The sequence below is a fragment of the Terrapene carolina genome, unplaced genomic scaffold, assembly GCF_002925995.2.
Source record: "Terrapene carolina triunguis isolate 2854851 unplaced genomic scaffold, T_m_triunguis-2.0 Scaffold111, whole genome shotgun sequence".
NCBI classification, from domain to species: Eukaryota; Metazoa; Chordata; order Testudines; family Emydidae; genus Terrapene; species Terrapene triunguis.
The window spans coordinates 16,186,967-16,210,039 of record NW_020664462.1 but is presented as its reverse complement, the minus strand read 5'-3'; positions in this window follow the sequence as shown (position 1 = coordinate 16,210,039).

Sequence of the window (23,073 nt, the reverse complement as noted above, 5' to 3'; positions counted from 1 at the left end):
AGCTTTACTTTTTGCACACAACAAAACACATTCCAGTAGCTGGGTTTGATCTGTGGGGCTTGGAATTTCGTAAGGAAAATTTCACCCAGGTGCAGCCCGATGAGTGAGTTGCACTATGAACACAGTTTCAGCTTTACCTAAAAATGTTTGCCTTTGAGGTTTTAAGCCTCACCCTTAGCCATTATTTGAATGCATGTTATTTTATTTGTGTTTTAATATAGCATGTCCAAGATGCAGGTGTTGTATTGAAATGATGTCTTGTATACTGCCTATCTTGAACGTGTGTGGGGGAGGTGATCTTATGAAACAGTGCCTGTCTCTTAATATGTGTAGGAGTGTATGAAATTGGAGCATAATAACCATTAATACTTTGCAACTCTAGTGCCTTCCATCCAAAGATCCTAAGGTGTTTTATGAACATCAGTTAGCATAGCCTCAAAGTGTCCCTACGGAGTAGGTATTATCACCCTTGTTTTACATATAAGATGAGGTACAAAGAGGTTAAAGCCAAAATTTTCAGGCATGAACTTTTCAATCCAGTTGTGCTGACTTAAAAAAAATCCTATAGTTCAGAGAAGCATCCAGGCTTTCAAAGAGGCAGCCCTGTCTTGTATCTACAACAGGGGATTGGGAGTTTATAAAGAGCTGTGAATAGCAGCGAAGCTTTGTGTTCTGTTTCCAGCTCCTTATAACTACTCCCATCCCCATCTGTGCCGGCTATATTGCCGGTACCACAAGACCTGACACCTGGTAGGGAAGCAGTAAATCTACTTTCAGTGGGAAGGGAGGTGGGGGTGGGGAGTGGGGGATGGCAGCAGCCAGAAATGTAGTGGAAGGCCAGGTGTCCTTCCTTACCTTCTTCAGAGTTGCCTCTTCACTTCCCCCTGGGGAGTTACTAGTCCTGTTGAAGGTGTGAGGAAGCCAGTACTCTCTTCCTTTGATTCCTCACATCCTGTGGGCCCACAGCCTGCACATCAACCAGCCCCTCCATTGATCTACCTTCCACCCAACCATGCTTCGGGATAAAATGCCACACTAGCCATAAGTTGTCTGAGTGACAAGCAGCAAACAGTTCCCAGCAGCCTTAGAGCCAACAGGCGGCCTGGTATCCAAAGGCTATCACTGTGTGGCAAAAGCAGGACTGGAAGTAACCAGTAATGATTTGAAATAGTTTCTGTGGCATACTTTCAGCCCTAGTGATCAGTTTATGTTCTCTCACTTGCACTAAGGGTTGGGGGTGGGTCATCTTTGACTCCTCCCTTTCTCTTATCTCACACATCCAGGATATCTAAACTCTGCTCTTCTTCCTTCCTAACATCTGGGATGTCTGACCTTATCTTTCTGTCTGCGGAACTGAGGCTCTCAGCTGGGCCCTCACCATCTCCCAGCTTGCAACCTCCTCCTCTACACTCATATCACACCCCTTCAATTCATGCAAACTGCAGAAATGCCACCCTGCCTGACCATGTCCCCCCTTGGTATCCTCAGTTTTTCCCTCTTTTCCACTGTACCAGCTATAATCTTCTTGTCCTCACATTGCAAACCCTTTACAACTCTTCCCCCACATTGTCCCCCACCACCTCCACTCTGTTGATGATACCAGCCATCCCCCATTTGTCCATTTTCCCCATTGCCACTAATGTGTGGAATGCCCTATCTGAACAAATTCACAAGGCCACTACCCTTCTAATCCTTCAGATCCCTCCTTGAGACCCACTTCTTGCCTACAAGAATGGGGTAGAGTCCCGTCAGGGATAGTAGAGATTTTTATATTTATAAAATAGACTGCCTGACTATATTTTATGCCTCTCCTCCACCCTTCATTTATCACTGACCTGCTTAGATCATGAGCTTTTGGGAGCAGGACGGTGTTTCACTGTATGTTTACATAATTCAAATAAACAATAAGTAATAGGCACCTAATTTCCACTGAATTTTGGATACCTCACGACCACTTGTGAGTTAGAAATCTACCCCACTCGTAATAACACTTGCTGTACTGGCTGGCAGAATATGCTTTAAAAGTGCTGTGGTTTTGAAATCTTTCTCCCATCTCTTTTTATTTCCCATCAAAATAACATGATTCAACCCTGTCGATGTTGTGATGTCCTGTCCCTTTAAATGTTCAGTGCAAAGCCTCACTTTCATGTTAGTTTCAGTTTTGCAGCCAGAATAATAAAATTGCCACAGCAGACAGCTGTGTTTCTTTCAGCTCCATCTGTGTCTCTTTCTGTCTGTCTATCTCCTTCTCTGCTGGCTCCAGAAGTATAATAATGATGATGAGGAATTTATTGTGTCCAGTGCTGCTTCTGCCTGAAGAAGAAGAAAAAGAAGGAAACAAATAATACTGTAAAACAGGGGGACAGAAGTTTATCTGGAGGCACAGGGTGACAGACTGCTGTTTTTGCTGCGGGGACAATGTGAGCCAGCCAGCTAGAGATGGGGAAATAGGAAAATAAAGATAGCACAAAGGATAAGAGTTCTGCAATTACTGACAGAACTGTTCAAACAGAGCAGTGAAGTGGAAGCAAGCATCCAGCTTGATTGACCATGTGCAAGCAGGCAGAGAAACAGCTTAGCCAGCACTGAGGATGTGTAACCAGCAGAGGGAGCTCAAGTACAGACAAAGGAGCGTGTAAGCACACAGCCAGCAGAGGGTGATGGAGCGCAGATAGTGCAGTAACAACAAAAATATTCCCTGTGGCAAAGGCATACAAGAGGCATGAAGTCCAACAGGAGAACAGAGAATTGGCACCTTTTGTGGGCACAGCTGGTGAGTTTGATGAAAACCACTTGTCATGGATCGTGTACCTAAAATGTTTTGAGCAATTTGTAATCTGCAACACCATTCCAGATGGACAATGAGTTTCAACCTTGCTGACAGTGATGGGTCTGAAGGCATACAGATTGCTGTATGACCTATTGTCTCCAACTGTGCCTGGAACTGCCATGTACACTGCAATTACTGCAACAATGAAGGAACACTTTTCTCCTTCCCCATCGATGACAACAGAATGATATTGACTTCATCAGTGACATCAGGGAAGTGGAGAGTCAGTAGTGCAGTATGTTGCTGCTTTAAGGAAGTTGTTAGAGCATTGTCAGTTCAAACATTAAGTGATGCCCTGAATGACCAATTAGTCTCTGGATTATGCAATGACCAGGTCCAAAAGAAGTTATTGATTGTATTAGCGCTTATATTCAAGAAGGCTGTTGAAGTAGCAGTTGCAATGGAGATGACAGAGAAAGATTCTTTGGAATTTAGTGTGAACCAAGAAGTTCACCTCCTGCATCAATGAGACAGAAGACTATGGGAATGTAAGGAATTTCCATGTGGCCACTGTGCACAAACTATGCATGCTGAGAAGGACTGCGGGGCATGCCAGGTTATTTGCAGAAAGTGCCAGAAGAAAGGACACATCACTGTGACCTGCCACACAGTGTAACAGCCATTAACACAGAGAAACCATATGTCCAAGAAGACACCTATGAAGGCTGAACCTAAGAAAGGACTAAGTTGGGAATTCATAATGTGGAAAGAGACAAGAGCGGACTAAGTTGGGAATTCATAATGTGGAAAGAGACAAGAGCTCTAGTGACACCGACCAAGACCTAATACTACAGTACATGTGTTATTGGAAGCTGAAGTGACAGATAGCATCTGGGTCCCACCTTTGATCAAAGGAGTTTCAATCCAAGAATGGTGCTTGATACCAGAACTGCTGTTTCACTGATTTCTGCATCTACCTATCACCAGACATTGTCACAAGTTCCCTTGGAAGAAACAAGAAACCTCCATGGCTTTGAAGACTTACACCAGAGAAAAGTTAGGCCCAAAAGGGACACTCCAGGTGAAAGTTCAACTAGATGGCCAGTTAGTCAATTTACCGTGATATGTGATTGATGGAAAGTATTCACCATTATTTGGTAGATCTTGGCTTGAGAAGACCAAGATCAAGGCAATCACAAAAGCACCATGAAATCTTCAGGAAATACTGGACAGACCCTTCAAAGTTTTTGAAAAAGAGCTTGGACAGATGAGTAACATATCAGTGAAGCACACTGCTAAGTCTGACAGTCAGCCGAAACATTGCAAGCCCAGAGGTGTGCCTTATGCTCTGAAGCCTCTGATGAAAGCTGATTTGGACTGTTTAGTGAACATCAGAGTCTTCTCACCGGTTTCACACAGCTACACCCGTTGAACCAGCGATCAAGAAGGATGGCTCAGAGCAAATTTGTGGAGATTTCAAAGTGACACTGAATCCACTTTTCTGAGCACACCAATCTCAGCTACCATGTATTGAAGATTTGTTCGCTACCCTTAGTGGTGTACAGTGTTTCAGCCAATTGGATTTGCTCAATGCATACCCACAAATGGAGATTGATCTGGTGCCTCACAAATATCTCACAATCAACACACAAAAAAAGCTTAGTTTTTCACAACAGGTTGCCTTTTGGTATCACATTGGTACCTGTTCTGTTCCAGAGAGGCATGGATGAAATTTTGAAGGGACTGAATGGAGTTCAGTGCTATTTGGATGACATCCTTGTTACAGAGAAAGATCAAGAGGATCTTGTTTGAAATTTGTACACTGTCTTGCAATGTTTGAAGACCATGGACTCAGAGTATGTCAAGACAAATTTGAGTTTTTCAAACATTTGTTTGAATACTTTGGACATGTAATTGATGCCACGGGCTTAAGGAAATCACCAGAGAAAGAGAAGGCAGTTTTTCAAGCACCACCACCAGAGATCATGTCCCAAGTTACATTCATTCTTAGGACTGCTTAACTGTTATGGTAATTTTCTACCTAATCTGGTAACATTATTGGCACCTTTACATGAATTGTTACAAGCAAAGAAAAAAGAGAAATGGACTAAAGAGCTTGAGTGTGCATTTAAGGGAGCAAAGAAATTGCTGATATCAGCCAAAGTTCTTACACATTTTGATGATTTGCTGCCATTGCAATTGGCTGGTGTTGCTTCACCAAATGGAGTTGGTGCTGTTCTTTCCCACATTTTTCCTAATGGCGTGGAGAAACCAATTGCCTCTGCATCACAAACACTTATTACTCCTGAGAAGAACTATGCACAAATAGAGTGAGAAGCTCTCAGCATCATCTTAGGAATTTGGAAGTTCCATACCAATCTGTATATTAGACATTTTACCTTGCTGATGGATCATCACCCGTTACTTCCATTTTTGGCTTGAAATATTCCATCATTAGCTGCTGCTCCTTTGCAGCAATGGGCATTGTTACTTTCATCTCATTCCTATACTATTCAATTTCCGAAAGGGACTTGACACAACAATGCTGATGGGCTGTCGCACCTGCCATGCCCAAAGAAACTTCAGACAAAATGTTATATCTCAATTTGAAGGATAGGTTGCCCATCACTTGCACAGACATCAACAGAGAAATCGCTAAGGAATATGTGCTTTCTCTTGTGAAAGGGATGGTACTACAGGGTACAGTGTTGGATCAAAAGAATCCTCAATTTACACAATTCGTGCCAGGTCAACATGAATTATCTGTAAATAATGGTTGTATCTAAGGGGGAATGCGAGTGATCATTCTGAAATCACTTCAATCTCATGTTTTGGAAGATTTTCATGAAGGTTATTTTAGCCACACCACCATTACCATGTTATCCCAATACAGCGTGAAAATCAGTTGTGTGCCTGAACTCAGAAGTTGTTTAGTCAGTGATTTGCTATTCTGGGGCAGAATAATCTCTTGCAATTTAAGAGTCTGCAATAGTCCACCTGCAACTTTTAGTTAAGTTATGTATTGTTTCATGTTAACCATGTAAATGATAATATATATCTACATGTTTGAAAAGTTTTTTAAAGTAGGATGGAGGAATGTGATGTCCTGTCCCTTTAAATGCTCAGAGGGCCCTGTGCTCTCCCCCACTCCTCAGTGCAAAGCCTTAGGCTAGGTCTACACTACGGGGGGGGGGTCGACCTAAGATACGCAACTTCAGCTACGTGAATAGTGTAGCTGAAATTGTGTATTTTAGGTCGACTTACCTGGCTGTGAACACGGCGGCGAGTCGACCGCTGCCGCGCCGCCGTCAACTCCGCTTCCGCCTCTTGCTGCGGTTGATTTCCGGAGTTGACGGCAGAGCCATCGGGGATCGATTTTATCGCGTCTTCACTAGACGCGATAAGTCGATCCCCAATAGATCGATTGCTACCCGCCGATCCGGCGGGTAGTGAAGACGTGCCCTCACTTTCATGTTAGTTTCAGTTTTGCAGACAGCTACCACAGCAGACAGCTGTGTATCTGTTAGCTCCCTCTGCATCTACCTACGTATCTCCTCTGTTCGCTCTAGAAATATAAGAGATGGCCTGTCATGGAATCCTGAGAAGCAATGTCTTTTATTGTTAAGCCAACATTTTCAAAACTGACTAGTGCTTCTGGATGCCTCCATTTTTGGGTGTCCAACTTGAGAAACATGAAAGAGAGGGTGGATGCCTCGCATTTTCTGAGAAGGTATCTCAAGATGAAGAGCAAAACACTGAGTCACTCATCAACACCAGTCAGCTCTGAAAATCCTGACCATAGCTATTAATGACACACTTATTTGCCTGTTACCTGAGCCCCTTTCAGATATCTATGGCGGCCAATAAAGGGGCAACAACCCACAACTGTGAGAGAATTTCTATAGATCTTTTTATAAATCTTGAATGCAGCACAAAGTTCGCTCTGTAACTTTCTGGTTTTGGTTGCCCTTTGTGGTACTGAGCCCTGCTTGAGAGCATTTTTCCTTCCTACCAAATTGGCATTTCCAGAAACCTTGTCCATTGGAAAACCAGGCTTCCTCACGCACCCAGGAAAAAAGGAGGAGATGGTGGAGGAGGAGGGTGTATGTGTGTGTGAGTGAGAGAGTAAAACACTGGAGCAGTTGAAATAAAAAAGAGGAGAATGAAGTAAGGAGAAGAAAAGATGTACAAGGAGAGAAATCAAAATAGGAGTCAGGGAGCAAGAGAACTTCCATTATCCAAGATGATTGCCCCATTTTAGGTTAAAATTACCTCATGTACTTATCTCCTAAATATTGAGGATGCCATTACTATTTTAGAAGCTACCTACTACCTTTTGTTCCAAGGTCCAAATTTTCATTCTGTTCCCTTGCATAGTGTCTACTGTATATTTAATCTTATATATATGTGTGACAGGTATGAAAGAAAATAGGTCAACAGTACTTAAGATAAGTAATACTTTAATCAATTTTAACATAACTTCTGACGGCTAGTGAGTGATGATAACATACTGCCTTCACTAATTCTCCTTTAAAGTAGCCGGGACATAAAAAAAATGCTATTGTATAAATTGCTTGGAGGACACAAATTATCTGTTTTATATTCCCAGAGAAGCTATAATATCCAGTGAGATAATGGTAAGGACATGCAATATTTTTAGTATCCACCCTGATTATTATTGATATACAGTGTACATGTAAATTGAGCCATGTTCAGTCCTGTGCTGATGAATCATTAATGTATAATGGAGCTGATGACACTGAAGACCTTAATGATAAGTTGAGGCTGGACTTTCAGGACATTTACACATTTTATGCTTAATTAACAGAGCTCTGCACTCATCTTTTCCAGTACCACCTTCTAAAGGAGTTCACGTGGGGCTGGAAACATGCCTGAAAAGCAGAGGGACTGGTCATTGTTTTGGAAAATAAAGATTTTAAATGTTGTATTATTATTGCAATTTTTAAAAGAAAATGCACATGAACTTTCAGTACGATCAGCAACTGCAAGGGATGGACAGTACAAATGGCCTGTAAAGCTCATATTCTCACTGAAGAATAAATCAACATGGCTCCATTGATGTCAAAAACACTTTGCTGAATTTAGCCCCATTGAAGGCAGTGGTGTTATGCCAATTTACATCAGATGAGGTACTTCACCATGAATTCAGCTGAGGTACGCAGATCTAGGAAAAAGGAATGTAGGTCACACTTACAAGATGGCAGACGGTATCCTGGAATGCAGTGATGCTGAAAAGGACTTGGGGGTGATGGTAGACAATCAACTGAACATGCGCTCCCAATGTGATGCTGTAGCTAAGAGGGTGAACGCAGTCCTTGGATGCATAAGAAAGATAATATCGTGTAGAGTTATAAACTATGGCATTAGTGAGACCATTATTGGAATACTGTGTCCAGTACTGGTGTTCATACTTTCAAAAGGAAAAATTGGAAAAGTTTCAGAGAAGAGCTGTAAGAATGACTCAAGGTCTGGAAAACATGCCTTATAGTGAGAGGCTTAAGAAGCTCCATATATTTAGTATATCAAAGAGAAGTTTAAGAGGTGACTTGATTGTGGTCTACAAGTACTTACATGGGGAAGAGATTTCTGATAGCAGAGGGGTCTTTAATCTAGCAGAAAAAGGCATAACAAGATCGACCGGGAGCTGAATTTACACAAATTCAGACTAGAAATAAGACACAAATTTTGAACAGTGAGGTTCATTAACCTTTGGAACTACTGACTAGTACCAACAGCACCATCAGTGGGCCAGGATTTCATCCCATGTGTAGACAGCGCCCCGTTAATTTTTTCTACAGACTCAAGCAAGATGTGCTCCCACAAAGGATGTTCTTAGAATAGCTTTTTACTTTACATGCATAACTAATTAATTTATCTAAAGAGAGGAAGATATTATGTATAAAATATAATTGCTGTTGCAATAAGTTTTGATACTGTTCTCATTGTACATTCCAGACAAGAGACACTGTACTGCAATGTGGACTTTAAAGTTGCATATGAATTTTAAAAACTGTTAGACCAAATTTCTTCGGACCTACTTTTGTTTTGACGTTTGAATACGATATTCATTTCTACCCTTGTACATGTGCTTTGTGTGTGAGTTTTGAAACATGAAACTCTTCATCGGGCAAAATCATTATGCTTCTGAATGTAAATGACTAGTGTCTTAAAGCAAAAGGGAACTTTTCTGCAAAACTCAACTAATCGTTTAAAGTCACTGTGTGGGGTATATTTCACAGAACTTTTTTTAATCCTATTGAATACAATAAAAAAATGTAAGGACACTTTGGTCTGTTTTTTTCCCTGTGTGTGAAACTTGGGCCTTGCAGCAGTCAGTCTGACAACAGCTAGCCTATAGTAAGTGGGGTGAGTTTTTCTCCTCTGTTCTAGGGAGCAGCCTGCTTTGTCTCTTGCTGTTTTGGGGTGCTTGTGTTTTATTACTCTGAATTCTAAGAAATAAAGTAGTGTATGTTGCAACCTTCCAGCAAGAGTATTTATATTTTTATCTGTGTGTATGCTGCGAACATACAGGTTTCAGAGTGGTAGCCATGTTAGTCTGTATCAGCAAAAACAGCCAGGAATCCTTGTGGCACCTTAGAGACTAACAAATTTATTTGGGCATAAGCTTTCGTGGGCTAAAACCCACTTCATCAGATGCATGGAATGGAAAAATTTTCACTCCATGCATCTGATGAAGTGGGTTTTAACCCACAAAGCTTATGCCCAAATATTTTTGTGAACACACAGTAACATTTGGTGGGGAAGAGCTGCAGAGCTACTCCACAGCCACTGCGCTCTGTCTATGGCCCCCACCACTGGGGTCACTGAACTATTTTCATCCTCAGGTTACAGTAGTCTCTGCTCCACATGCACCTACCTTTAGATGAGAAGAGAGAGAAACAATAGTGAAACCCTGTGGTCACAGATACTCCTGCCTTTTCTCTAAACCTCTCCAGAAGAGTCCACATGGAGCCACAGGGTACCACATCATGGATGAGGTACATCTGCCCTCTAGAGGGTTCCCAACATCTTGTATATTGTAAAAGACTGGTTTCATTGAGGACTGGAGTTGCCATTACCTACCTGCCAGCTTCTGTCTCTCCCAGTTTTTATTCAAGACATTTAATGGAACCACACGGAGAAGAAGGCTAGTTTGTTCATGGTTTATGCTAGATTTGTGTTTGCTCTATCCAGAAAAGGAAGGTGTCTCATTGCCAATGAACAAACTATTTTCATTTGCGTATTAAAAACACCATTCTGATTGGTAATTAATGCTTATAGTATTGACTGGTAGTGACAGCTTTTTAAGATCCCAGACATGGAGTATAATTAATGTGAATGGGACAAATTAACCTCCATTTAACATTCAATGGAGCTACATCAGCGCTGGCTTTGGCTCCAATGTCTTTTTTTATTTGGCTAATAGGGAAAAACAAATTAAAAACCCTAAATTGTGATAAACTGCCTCTTCTGTGACAGTGATTTTTTAAATTGTGAAACAGTTTTGGTATAAGGTGTGTGTACGTTGTATATTTTGCATACATACAATAATCACATTTATAAAATATACCAAAATATTAGTAAATTTATCAAATAGGTTTTGGTATAAAATAGTTTTATTATATATGCAGTACATACTGTATGTGCATCTACACACACACACACACACACACACACACACACACACACTTTGTTCTTCAGGCTTTGAGGCTGCTGTTTTAGTTTAAGGTAAACTAAGAAACTTTTCCATTGATCTTTTTATTCCACATCCATAAAAGAAAATGCTAGGACTTTGCAATTGATTTTGCCCCCTTCCCCCAATATGTGGTCATTAGAAGCAAAAAAGAGGACCACACTTCTACCTTTTAATTGGGCATTTAACAGGACAATGTTTGAAAGCAATTAATGGGAAAAACATTTTTGTCCTCTTTTATCAATTGGTCTCCAAGAAAAATGCTGCCCGAAGTAACAATTATGTGCAAGCCAGGAAACTGTTGTCCTTTTCAGTTTTTCCCATGTCACAATTTATTCATTTAATTCAGTTCTCCAAAATTACTGCAGTGCCAATTATCTCTCTATGTGTAGAAAACGAGTTTGGCCTACTTCAGCTTTTCCTTCATTTTATGCCTGTTTTCTGCTATTCTTCAATGAGTGAGTAATGTGCTATGTGAAAAAAGGGAGAATCTTCAAAAATATGTGAAGTGTCTAGAGTGGCTTTTTGGTACCTGTGAAGAGGCCCCTTGAAGAAGCTTAAAGGACAATAGTATATTGCGGCTACCAGTGGTTTATTTTGTCCACATGATTCATTTCACACGCACCCAGGCAACAGATGAATGGAGGATTAACACAAGTTTTCACCTTATTGAAATGAGTGATTCAAAGCAAACAAATAGGACTAACCAGTTTGGAATATGAAATTAAAGATTCCCCGAGTCCTATTGTTATAGTATAAGTCACATTCAAACTTAATTAAAAAAAATATGATGGCTTTGGAATTACGCTTAACTAATTTGGTTAAATAACAGTAATTTTAATGTTTGTTATTGTCACACCATCCACTCATCTTATTTATAAAGGCTTCATAGGACTGTTCAAATACATTTAAAAAGTAGTTTTAAAACAAAATGAAATACAGCATATATATCTACATGTATATATCACTCTCTCTTTGTGTGGCTGTGTAAATATATACAGCCACCTGCACAAAGACATACACACAAAGAGAGTGTGTCAGATGCTATTGTGATTGATAGAGAAATATACGAAGTACCTACATGAGCATTTATACATAGGTGGGTAAGTAGATATAATAGAAATATTTTAGATACTATCTTTTGTATTAAATTATGTAATGTATTCAACTCCTATACTTATAATTCTATTATCATCTGTTGGCCCAGTTCACAAACTCTGATTTTATATTTTGCTAAGTTACGTGGTTTGAAGTTACATAGGTCAAACACTCCCAATTTAAAATCTCACCAACCTCTCTTAAGGAAAAATTGGGACATGATAGTATCCTTTTTATACTGTATTCATTGTTCTGGGCATACAAATGCCCATCAGTCTAGACTGTCTTCCTTATTCCCTTCAAGCATACACCAAATTTATGGCAAACCTCCCCACAAAAGCACAAGTACACCTCGCTGCTCATGCATTTAATGCATTTTTTTTTTATCATTCCATGTTCCTTCAGTCTCTGATTCAGCAAGGTGCTTAAGTACATGCCTAATTTTGAGCACCTGAGTATTACCATTAACTTCAATGGTGGAGTAGTCCCATTAAATCATATACTTAAAGTTATGCAGAAGCTTAAGTGTATTGTTGAATCAGGGCCTAACTGACCTTAATACCATTGTCTGACACTCTAAAATAAATATCTTTACAAGCTACTCTAGGTAATTAAAAATACTATTTAAATTAGGTAGGAAGAGGGTGGGAGTGAAGGGGAGAACTGGAACTAGTTGAGTGCCACCTTGGATATCATCAGAACTGTCTGACCCAGGACTGGGTAGGAGATTTTGGCAGATTACAGAGTCTTGTCACAGTTGTTCTTAGTGGACACGTGCACTGTGGGCTAGCACTGGGCGATCTATTTGTGCCGTTGCAGCTGCAACACCTGCATTTCTTGTCTGCACTGGCACTGCAATGGTGCCTGGAGGAATTCTTTAATTGTAGGGATGTCAGGCAGAGCCACTATACTGAATGGTGTATTGGCATTTCCATCATAAATAGTGGGCATGAGTTACAAAGTTCTAATCCAGCTCTAAACTTTCTCAAAGTCTGGGGGGTGTTTGCATGTGCAGTTTTGATTTGTGCCCATTTCTACTTAAAATGTAACATCCGTTTGTCATGGGTTTACTTAGTATAAAAGTTCTACCTCCACATGTGCAAAATTATATATTACTTTGATCATAAGCTCTTTGGGGCAGGGTCCATCTGTTTGCTCTGCAGTTGTACTGCTCCTAGCACAACAGGGTGCTGGTCCATGACTAGGCACTACTGCAGTACAAATATATAATAAATATGTTGTTACAAAAATGGCTAAAACATTTATTTAGTGTTCTGCAATGAAAAACTTTTGGAGGTTTCACATATTGAGATCTGATTGCCTGAGGTTGCCAGTCTTTGACATTGATTCCCCATTCTTAATGCTATTATTAATTATGAATACTGGCACCAAGAGGCCACAACAAATATCAGGGTCCCATTGTGTGAGACACTCTCTGCTGTAAAGAGTTTACAAACTATGGACCTTACATGGGAGTAGAGCTCTTAGCTGGTCAGGAGTAACCCCCACAAAGTAATATAATACAAGAGCAGGGATTTGAACCATATTTTGTGAGTCTCAGGCTAATGCCTTAACCATCTTTCCTTAGTGGACTTATCACCACAGCTTCCGTTTCTAATGGTCACTAATGGGGAGGATGAGGATAATACTTATCTAGCTTTTTGGGTGTTGTGAGGGTCAATTCATGTTTATAGATGAAAAGCTCTTGTAAGCAGTCAGAATTATTTATTGTTCATGCATTAAAATTGAAATGGGCTTGGTTTAAAGAAAGGCTTGTCTGGAATCACAGGTGAAACGATCAGTACTGCTGTCATTGTGCCCACATACGAGCATGGGTGCTCCCGGCAATGCTAGCACTCAGTGCTGGGTCACAATGAGTGGGTTGCATGTACTTGGTTGGTTGTTGGGCTTAGTGTGCAGGTGCTGAGTGGTTTTGGTGGCCTGTGATGTACAGGAGGTCAGGCTAGAGGAGCTGGTTGTTCCCTTCTGGCTTTAAACTCTATGACTTGCCACTACTTAGCGTTGTACTCATGGGTGACATCTGTACACTTGTGCAGGTACATGCTGTGTTACCAACACTGACTACTGAGGGTCACGATGAATTCTGACAAGAAAGTCACTCACTGCTTTAAAAAAAAAAGAAGGAAGTGAATGATTTTTTTAGGGTGGATTGGTCAAAGGTGTGACTAATGTCATGCACAATGGAAAACAACTTGTGGCCTTCAGGCACTACTGCAATATACAGGTTAACTTTTTTCTACCTCTATCTACTCAATGCCCTGAACAAATCAAAAACATTTAAAACACAACATTTAAAATGTGTTTAATCAACAATATGAGGAAAAGACTTTCCCACTCCCAAAACCAGAATCCATCAATGCCTTCCCTGCCCCCCATCCATCACCTAACCCCCAAGCCCAAGAAAAGCTAGGAGAACAAGCAACATTTCCAGCATGTCTTGATGGTCAATTCTGGGCTGTGCTGAACAAAGGGGGAAAGAAAATACCATAGCCAAGGATCCAAGCCCACCCTACTTCTACCTGCCTCACATTTTAACTGGGAGACTGATCGCTTGAGTCCCTTGGCCAATCATAACTGTTGTGATAGTGCACAGAGAGAGGCGGTCTCTCAGGAAGCTTAAATCTAATCCATTTATAGGGCAAAGGCCCCAGACTTCACTTGGAATTGACTGGCAGCCAATGTACTGTAAAGCCCATGCAATGTAATGTGCTCTCAGTGGGAAACACTGTTTAATAATTGAACTGCTATATTCTCCACTGACTGCTATTTCTGAATGGTGCAAAGGTATAGCCCTATTCTGAGCACACTGAGTGTGCAAAGGCATGTCTAATCATGCATTCAAATGAAAAAGAGGTAACCTTCTTGTCCATTGTGCATGTGTATTATGATACACAGTCAACCTTAATACTGGCATTTCCTAACTTTTGAGAGCTCGACTTGGCAACTCTAACGTTCCTTTAATGTAGATTTTTAGATGTCATTTCCTAATTTAATTTTAAAAATGAGAGAGAGGTTCCACCATGTGGAACTATACTGATCCCCAGCCAGGGTCCTCAGCAGGGTCCAGACCTTTAGATACACAGCACAGACTTATGCCTCTTGAGCTAACAGAGTAACTGGTAGCAGTAGGAAGCTGTTATCCGCTATGTGGACTACCCACTAGAGAGGGATGAGACACACACTTTGTCTATTTGCTGACAGCAAAGGAATGTAGCGTCTCAAGACTGGTGGGCTCAATTCCAGGTTTTGGAAGGGGGGAGTGTGCACTTGTATTTATAGACTGTTCTGCACCTGACTCCCAAGCCAGTCTCTGTCCCCTCTCTCCCACCCCTTGTTCCTGTTCACACCTGCCTCCTGTCCCTATCCATCTCTCCACTTATTTGCCCTTCCATCCCAGCTCATATCCATCTCCCACCCACTGGCTCCTTCCCCAGCTCTAGTCCCATCCCCCATCCAACCCACATCAGGATTCCTGGCCCCCTCCCCCTTTGCTCCTATTCAACCCACCTTGCTCCTGCCTTCCTGCTGCTGCTTTTCTCCACCACCCCCCACCGTGCCTTGGCTCCCACCTCCCCTTCTGCACCTACATAACCCCTAGTCCACTGTCCCTTCCCTCTGCCCCTCTGCCCCCTCCCTGCTGCTCCTCCAAGCCTCTCCCCTCTGCCATCCCTTTTTCTCACCTCTCTGCATTCCAGTCAGGTTGTTTCCTCCTTCCCCTCCTTCCTGCCTGGGCACCAGGCATTGAGAGCACAAGAGAGACTGTCCACAAGAGGGACTCTCAGTTCCTATGCCTAGTGCCACTGTTACCCCACAGCAGCTGGAAGAGGCATGTGCTGGGAAAGTCTTGCTCAGCCCCAAGATGGAACCTGTCCAGCACACATGGAATCGTCAGAGAATTTAGCTGCCAACAGTTGGCTACTGAGCGTGTCTGAACTGTAATTTTTCAGAATCTTGTAACTTGGCCACATTTGGACAAATTTTCACTGGGACAGCAAAAGGCAAATCCCTGACACGCTGGTGACCCCTGATGCCAAATGTCAAGTCCCTGTTTCAAAGCCTACAAGAGATACAAGAGCTTCTATAAAAACTTATGGTTTTTTTAATGTGGGTAAAACAATGTATTTTCCCTACTCTCAATCTCAGAAATGTCTGAACCATTTTAGTTGAAACTTAAAAAAAACAAAAAACAAAAAAACAGTCAGAATCAGACACCTGGAATGGAAAATTTCAGTCCAAGGAGTTTGTTTGGCATAACTATAAGCAACTGAAAACAGAGATTTTATAATGGAATGTGATAGGCATCCTCCACTAGAGCTGGTTGAAAAATGGAATTTCCTGTGGCAAATTCTGACCATTTGAACTTGGTTTTAATTCATATTGGAAGGAAAAACAAAATTTGGAAACTTCCTCAGAAGGATAATGCCAAAAAATTTGATTTGGAACCACTGAAACATTTTGTTTTGATAATGTCAAAACATAATATAATATAAAATACTAAGCACAGCATATTATATATCAAATATCTATATAATATTAACATAATATTTAATATAATATAAAAGTAAAACTGAAATTACTTGCAACACTAATGTCACTATGAAACATTTTTACCTTATCAAAACAAATGGTTTGATATTATTGAAATGAAACATTCCTACATTATCAAAATGAGAAAGTCAAAAATGGTTCGTTTTGACTTTTTTCCATTGAAAATTTGGTCAAAATGTACCAGTTCCCTCAAAACATTTATATTTTGATAAAATTGAATTTTCAGATGGAAAACTTGTTCAACTGAAATTTTTTCAGCCAGCTCTAGCCTTCGCTATAGGTGGTGCTATCATATCTGCATATAAAAATAAGGTTGAACGCTGAACAAGAGCTGCTCCTTGAATATCCATAAGTAGCTGGAGATTCAACAGGTCCCCTAGACTGTGAACCTTAGAAGCACATGGCAGACAAACCCCATTAATTGAGGGCAGTTTTTATAATTTCTGCCATTTCTTCCAGTTACTTCCCTGATGCTATAAACACTATCTCAGTCTCGTCTGGGCTGAGCCTCCATCAGCTAGCCACAGTCCATGCCACAGTCTCTGTTAGACGGTGGTTAAGTCTTGCCACTGAACTGACGTGGCAGGAAGAGATAGAAGTATAAATTTACCAAAGACACCATAACCTATCCTTACCCACTAAGGGCTGATCTTACTCCTATTTAAGTCAATGGAAAGATTTTCAGTGATTTCAGTGGGAGTTGGATTGGAGCCTAATCTTCCAAACAGCCCCATACACATGTTGATCAAGATGAGCGAAAAACCAGATCCGGGTGGTATTTGTATGAGAGAGTCCTCAAAGTGGCTAATTGATGCTACTCAGGGACTGAGAAAGAAAAGGTTGCAGCCACTTAACAACAACTCTGTCCAAGTGAATCAACATAGTCCTGAAGACAACTGATTCTTGTGCATGCAATATCATAGTCTCATCTTTAATCAAATCATGGATGGTAACAATTGTATTAAGTACTGACCTTGTATATAACAACATGAATATAGAGCAGGATCTCTATCTGCAAGCATCTCAAGGTTGTGTGAAGGATCCAAGGTGTGACTAGTGGGCCCAGTATTCATAGATTCATAGATTCATAGATTCTAGGACTGGAAGGGACCTCGAGAGGTCATCGAGTCCAGTCCCCTGCCCGCACAGCAGGACCAAATACTGTCTAGACCATCCCTGATAGACATTTATCTAACCTACTCTTAAATATCTCCAGAGATGGAGATTCCACAACCTCCCTAGGCAATTTATTCCAGTGTTTAACCACCCTGACAGTTAGGAACTTTTTCCTAATGTCCAACCTAGACCTCCCTTGCTGCAGTTTAAGCCCATTGCTTCTTGTTCTATCCTCAGAGGCTAAGGTGAACAAGTTTTCTCCCTCCTCCTTATGACACCCTTTTAGATACCTGAAAACTGCTATCATGTCCCCTCTCAGTCTTCTCTTTTCCAAACTAAACAAACCCAATTCTTTCAGCCTTCCTTCATAGGTCATGTTCTCAAGACCTTTAATCATTCTTGCGCATCATTTTTCCATTCCATGCACCATGATATCATAACTCTAAAATGACCTAACACCACATCACACTGTCTTCATGTCAAGCCTTCCACAAATGTGTCAGCATCAAGTATGGACTGACAAATTCCAACCCAGGGAGTTACATCCTGTCTCCTTTATTTTCCTCCTACAATTTGAGCTGGATGCAGTATTCCCCCTGACTTGCTGCCCTAAACCACTGAACAGTGTTGCACTGCACTGTTAACCAGCTTCTACATTGCAGACCAGCAGTGACAGACTTTCAGTGGGGCAATAATGGGATTCCTCTCTATATAATTTGTAAAGTGTTTTGGATTCCCTCATGATGAGATCTACTATACTATATGTAAGCTATATTGTATGCCACAGCTGAGCCACAGCAGGACACAATGGAACCTTTTGGGTCCTACTGAAGAAGAGGATCTTTCCTGTGGATTTAGGGGAATGACTTACCTGGTTTATCATCCATCTCTAAAGACTGGAAATGGAGGAAAGCAAATCAGCTGGTTGATCCCACAAGAGCCCAGGAAGAGGACAGTCACCTGCCTCAATGAAGCTGGAGTTTGGTGAAGAGCTACAGAGATCACAAGGCTGCCTCTTCCTAAGACAGAAAAAATTCAGGAGGTTTCGTTGCCTCTGTCAGGGATAAATTAGATGCCAGGGGGAGAAAGGGGATAGCTCAAGATTTAGCACAGGTTTACTGAAGAGGTGCAAACCTTAGCCAAGATTCTTTGAAACTTTTGTTGAAACCCCAGGAAAGTCTTACACAGCTCTGCCGAGCAGCTCTGATTCATAGTTCTCTGCCCTAATGCTAGTCACTGCCCCCAAGTCCAAATTGGGGAAGAGCACAAAATTTCCGTCTGGCTGAAGACCATAAAGACGCCACATATTTCAGCTGTTCTTTGTGATGACTAGTGTGCTGATTATGGACTTATCCAGACACATGGAAACTCCACAGGAAAAGCTCCCCAATAGGCACACATTTGTAATCTCTTGTGAATAGAGCCCTAAGTGCCCATTAACTATTGCTCAATTACACGGGAACTCTACAGAAGTAAATATGGCATGCACATGAATATCAATTAAATCCATTATGATCAGTGCACTTGTGAGTCAGGAGCAAAATGTGCACAATCTTGACAAAGCAATGAAGGCATGCATATTTTTACACATGTGGATTAAAATAGAATGTTTAGCTAATAAAAGCTTTTACGCTTAAAACAATAGTTTAACAAGCCCAGAATAGTTTTGACTCATTGTAGCTTGAAATTTCAGTTTTTAAAGTTAGCTGTGAAGATAATTTGTGCAACTACCTTCTTCTATTGCACCAAACACTTCTCATTGTCTCTTTTCTGATTCTACTGTTTAGATTTTATAATACCACTAATCTATACAGTGCTTCACTTGTACAAACAACAGTATTCTTTAACCCTGTGAAGCTCTGCATATTTGTATGGAAGATGTTGTACAAGTTGTATGGATGGAAGACTTGAGCAAAGTACAAAGCTCTGGCCTAGGGGAACATTAAATTGATGTCAATGGAGCGATCACAATGTACATCAGCTGAGTATTTGCCCTCTGGGTTCTTTCCTCAGCTTTGCCATCAACGTACCGTGTAACCTTGGGTAAGTCAGAGGTGCTGCCATTATTTCTCTTCTAAGGCTACGTCTTCACTACCTGCCTGAATCGGCGGGTAGAAATTGATCTCTCGGGGATCGAATTATCGCATCTTGTTGGGATGCGACAATCGATCCCCGAATCGACGCTTGTACTGCACCAGCGCAGGTAGGAGTAAGCGCTGTCGACGGGGGAGCCGCGGAGGTCGATTTGCCGCCGTCCTCACAGCGGGGTAAGTTGGCTCGGATACGTCAAATTCAGCTACGCTATTTGCGTAGCTGAATTTGCGTATCTTAAATTGACACCCCCCCCCCGTAGTGAGGACGTAGCCTAAGTGTATGTCTGCACTAGACAGACTATACCAGCCTGGCTAGGTCAGCAAACCCCATGGTATAGATGCAGCCTGCACCCAAGAAGGGGTTTTCTGTCCGGGTAGGAACACCACCTCTCGGAATGAAATTAGCTATGTCAACGGAAGTCCTCTTTCATCGATATAGCTGCATCTACACTGGGGGTTTTGTCGGAATAGCTATATTGGTCAGAGGTGTGGTTTTTTTCACACTCCCCCCCGACCGGTGTAGCTATACCGATATTACTTGTCAATGTAGACCAGTATAGGGTAAAAAAGTGTGCCATCTCACAAACAATACCACAGTGTGCTAACTATTGACAAATGAGGACTTTTCAGTGGTGATCTTTGTACTGTAGCAGCGGTTGCTGTGGGAGGGGAAGATGAGGTGGTGTGGAGGTGCAACAATCAGAAACTGGCTGTTTTCAGCCAAAATTCTGGACATGCACCAAGTGGCATTAGAGTGAAGGTGACGTGTTCATTTCAACTCTGATGGAAGCTTAACGGCTTCTTATGCAATTTTTTTGATTAGTCAAAATTGTCAGTCCACTCCCCTGAGTGCAACTGAATATTTGGGAGTATGTTGGCTTGAAGGTGAGAAATATACTGCCAAAGACATAGTTCCAGGATTCAGAGTCCTGAGTCTCACCTTTTAGGAACCCTTTTGCATGGGGTCCAAACAACACACAGGCACCAAAAATTTGGTAATGGCTTGAAGATATGCTTACTTTGGTGCAGAATGCTTTTGAAATCTTTATTACGTACTGCACTCAACCACATTGCCTTAAGAGGTGGGAGTGTTTGTATTGCTTTATATTAATGAAAGTTGCATTTCAAGTAGTTCTTTCAACACGAAAGTGGATTCATCAGAATCTGGGGAAATGTAATAATGCTGGATGGCTGAATTCAGAAAGAAGACATAATAAGTGAATGATAAGATAGTATTGATACATATGAATCAGAGGAGGTATGCAATTAACCCTTGGAAGCTGTAAAAGCAGGTTAACAGAACAAAGTCATATTAAAAAAAAGCACTCTGTCTGGTCTCTGAATTTAATGCTTGTGATAACTTTGTGGAAAACAATTTTGGACCCAACCCTGCACAATGCTGAAGCTGTTTAGAATCATTGTACTGGAAAAAAGATATAGATTTATATGATTAATTAACTTGAAGTAACAGCTGCATGGAGATAAGTTTCAGTGCCATAAATGTATTTAGGGTATCTGTTACTATGTAGCGCTACATACAGTCAATCTTGTACTTGAAAAAGTTATTTATTAGTCAAATGCTAAAAGGACTGAGTTATTAGCAAGTAGGTTTTATGAAATATGATCAAACAAACAAAACTCAAATGGCCAAATTTTTGAAAGCAGCTCTAAGCTAGAGGCGACAACATTGTACATCCAAATTTCCTCACTTTTTATGCAGAAAAACTCAATTTGTGGTTCTTATGCAAACTGAGTAGTTTAGGCTCCAATCCTAATGACACTTATTTCAACACAATATGCTTTTGAGTTGGGATTATCCATACCAGAAAGCACAATGGACAGCACTAACGCCCTGACTCCAGCAGTGAGTAGTCCTATACACTACGAAGGAACTGACGCGTATATGTAGCTGAATAAGGATGGACTTAAGCAAATGCTTAAAATACTTGGAGGAATTCTTAGTTAGCATTTAACAACCGAATTTGCATGGCGCTAAATTTTCCAAGTAAGGCACAAGCAATAGAGGTTGGAGAGGGACACACTGCTTAAATCTCCCTAGTGCCCTTTGAAAATTCAGGAGATAGTGTTATCCATCCAGTGTAATGGACCTGTCTTAGGAAGGGCCTGATCCTACAAGATACTGAACATGTCTTGTGAGGCAATGAGTACCCTCACCTCTCATTGATTTTAACTGATTTCAGTAGGAGTTGGTGGTACTCAGGAAATGCTCAATAGCTCAATATGTAGCCTTGGGCAAGTCACTTAACCCTTTGCCCTTGCTTCCCCATGCTGTACAGAAATTGTCATACCTACTTCACAGGGATGTTGTGAGACTTAATTAGTTAATATTTTGTAAAGCCCTTTGAAGCTGAAAAGTGCTACACTAAGTAAATGCTAAGTATTATTCATTATTATTATCAATTATTATGTCCTTTCTTGGTTTTCATATGCTAGTCCAACTGAAAACTTTTCCCTGATAGACATGGGTCTGTAGTTTTAAATTCAAAATTAACATATTTTAATATATTTAATAACTGAGATCACTATCATTTTAACAGTCCTATAGTAGGTGAGTGAGAAACGAGGAAGTGAATTAATTTAAAGATGCAGAGACAAAACATTAATAGGAGGCAATCTGGGGACAATTTTTCCAAAGGAAATTATTCTGTTGGCAAGGGTGGCTAAAATAAAGCTTCCTGCAGGAGCTAGGTAATATATATAACTTTCCTTGACGAGGCTGAGGGTTTTGTCATTGTCTGTAAGGAAGAGGGAGACTAAAATAATTAAAGGTGCTTATGCTGGTGCAGTAGAACAGTAAATGAAGTATGCTTGGATTTTCTCTTCACAGGAGTTAAATCTGTGACCTTCTGTACCAGAGGAAAGAGTCCTTTGTGTTCTGAGCCTTAATAACCGTACCATGATTTGATTTCTACCAGAGCCCACAAAACACTGGTTATATTTATTTTCATTCACTCCACCCTTTTTCTTTAGCAGAGTGATTTCATTTTAATCTTTAAGGAAAGACTGAATTGTTTTTGTTTTTACTTTGATTATCTTTATGTCCTAATAGCTTTGGTTTATCACATATGTTTCAGAATGTTTCTTTTACCTTGTGGAATACCGTTAGAAGTCTCTGTACAAAGGCAAAAGCTGTGGTTGCTATAGCAATAACCAATCTGATGAAGCTGTGACCTAAATCATGACTGAGAAAAATAGTACCTTGTCTATATCACTGCGGTTACTGCTTCCTGGGATTATGCTACCGGAATGCAGGATCTATTACCTAAAATGAACTCTTTAGTACACAAGAAAAGTAAAGTGATACTTCCCTCACTATAAAGTTTGGAAGGAACATAGACAACTTAAGCCTGTGCTAAAATTTAGAGGTGTGTTAGTATTCTATTCTCAGCATCTTGGTAAACCACACATGCACGTAGTTCCTGGTGCATTACAATTTATTTCCTGGAAGTCCAGTGACAATATTTTAGGGAATGGGGTAATTCTGGAAGCTCCTTAAATCAAGACACTGAGACTTGATAGCTAAGCACACAGCACTGAGGTCTACTGATCATGCTAGTACTGTATGAGTATTCACACAACACTTCCTAAACTCCCAGAATACCCATCACAGCACACGTTGGCTTGAATGTTAAACCTAGGAAGGATACAAACCTAGGAAGCATTCTCTGCAGCATTTTCTTCTTTGGTTATTA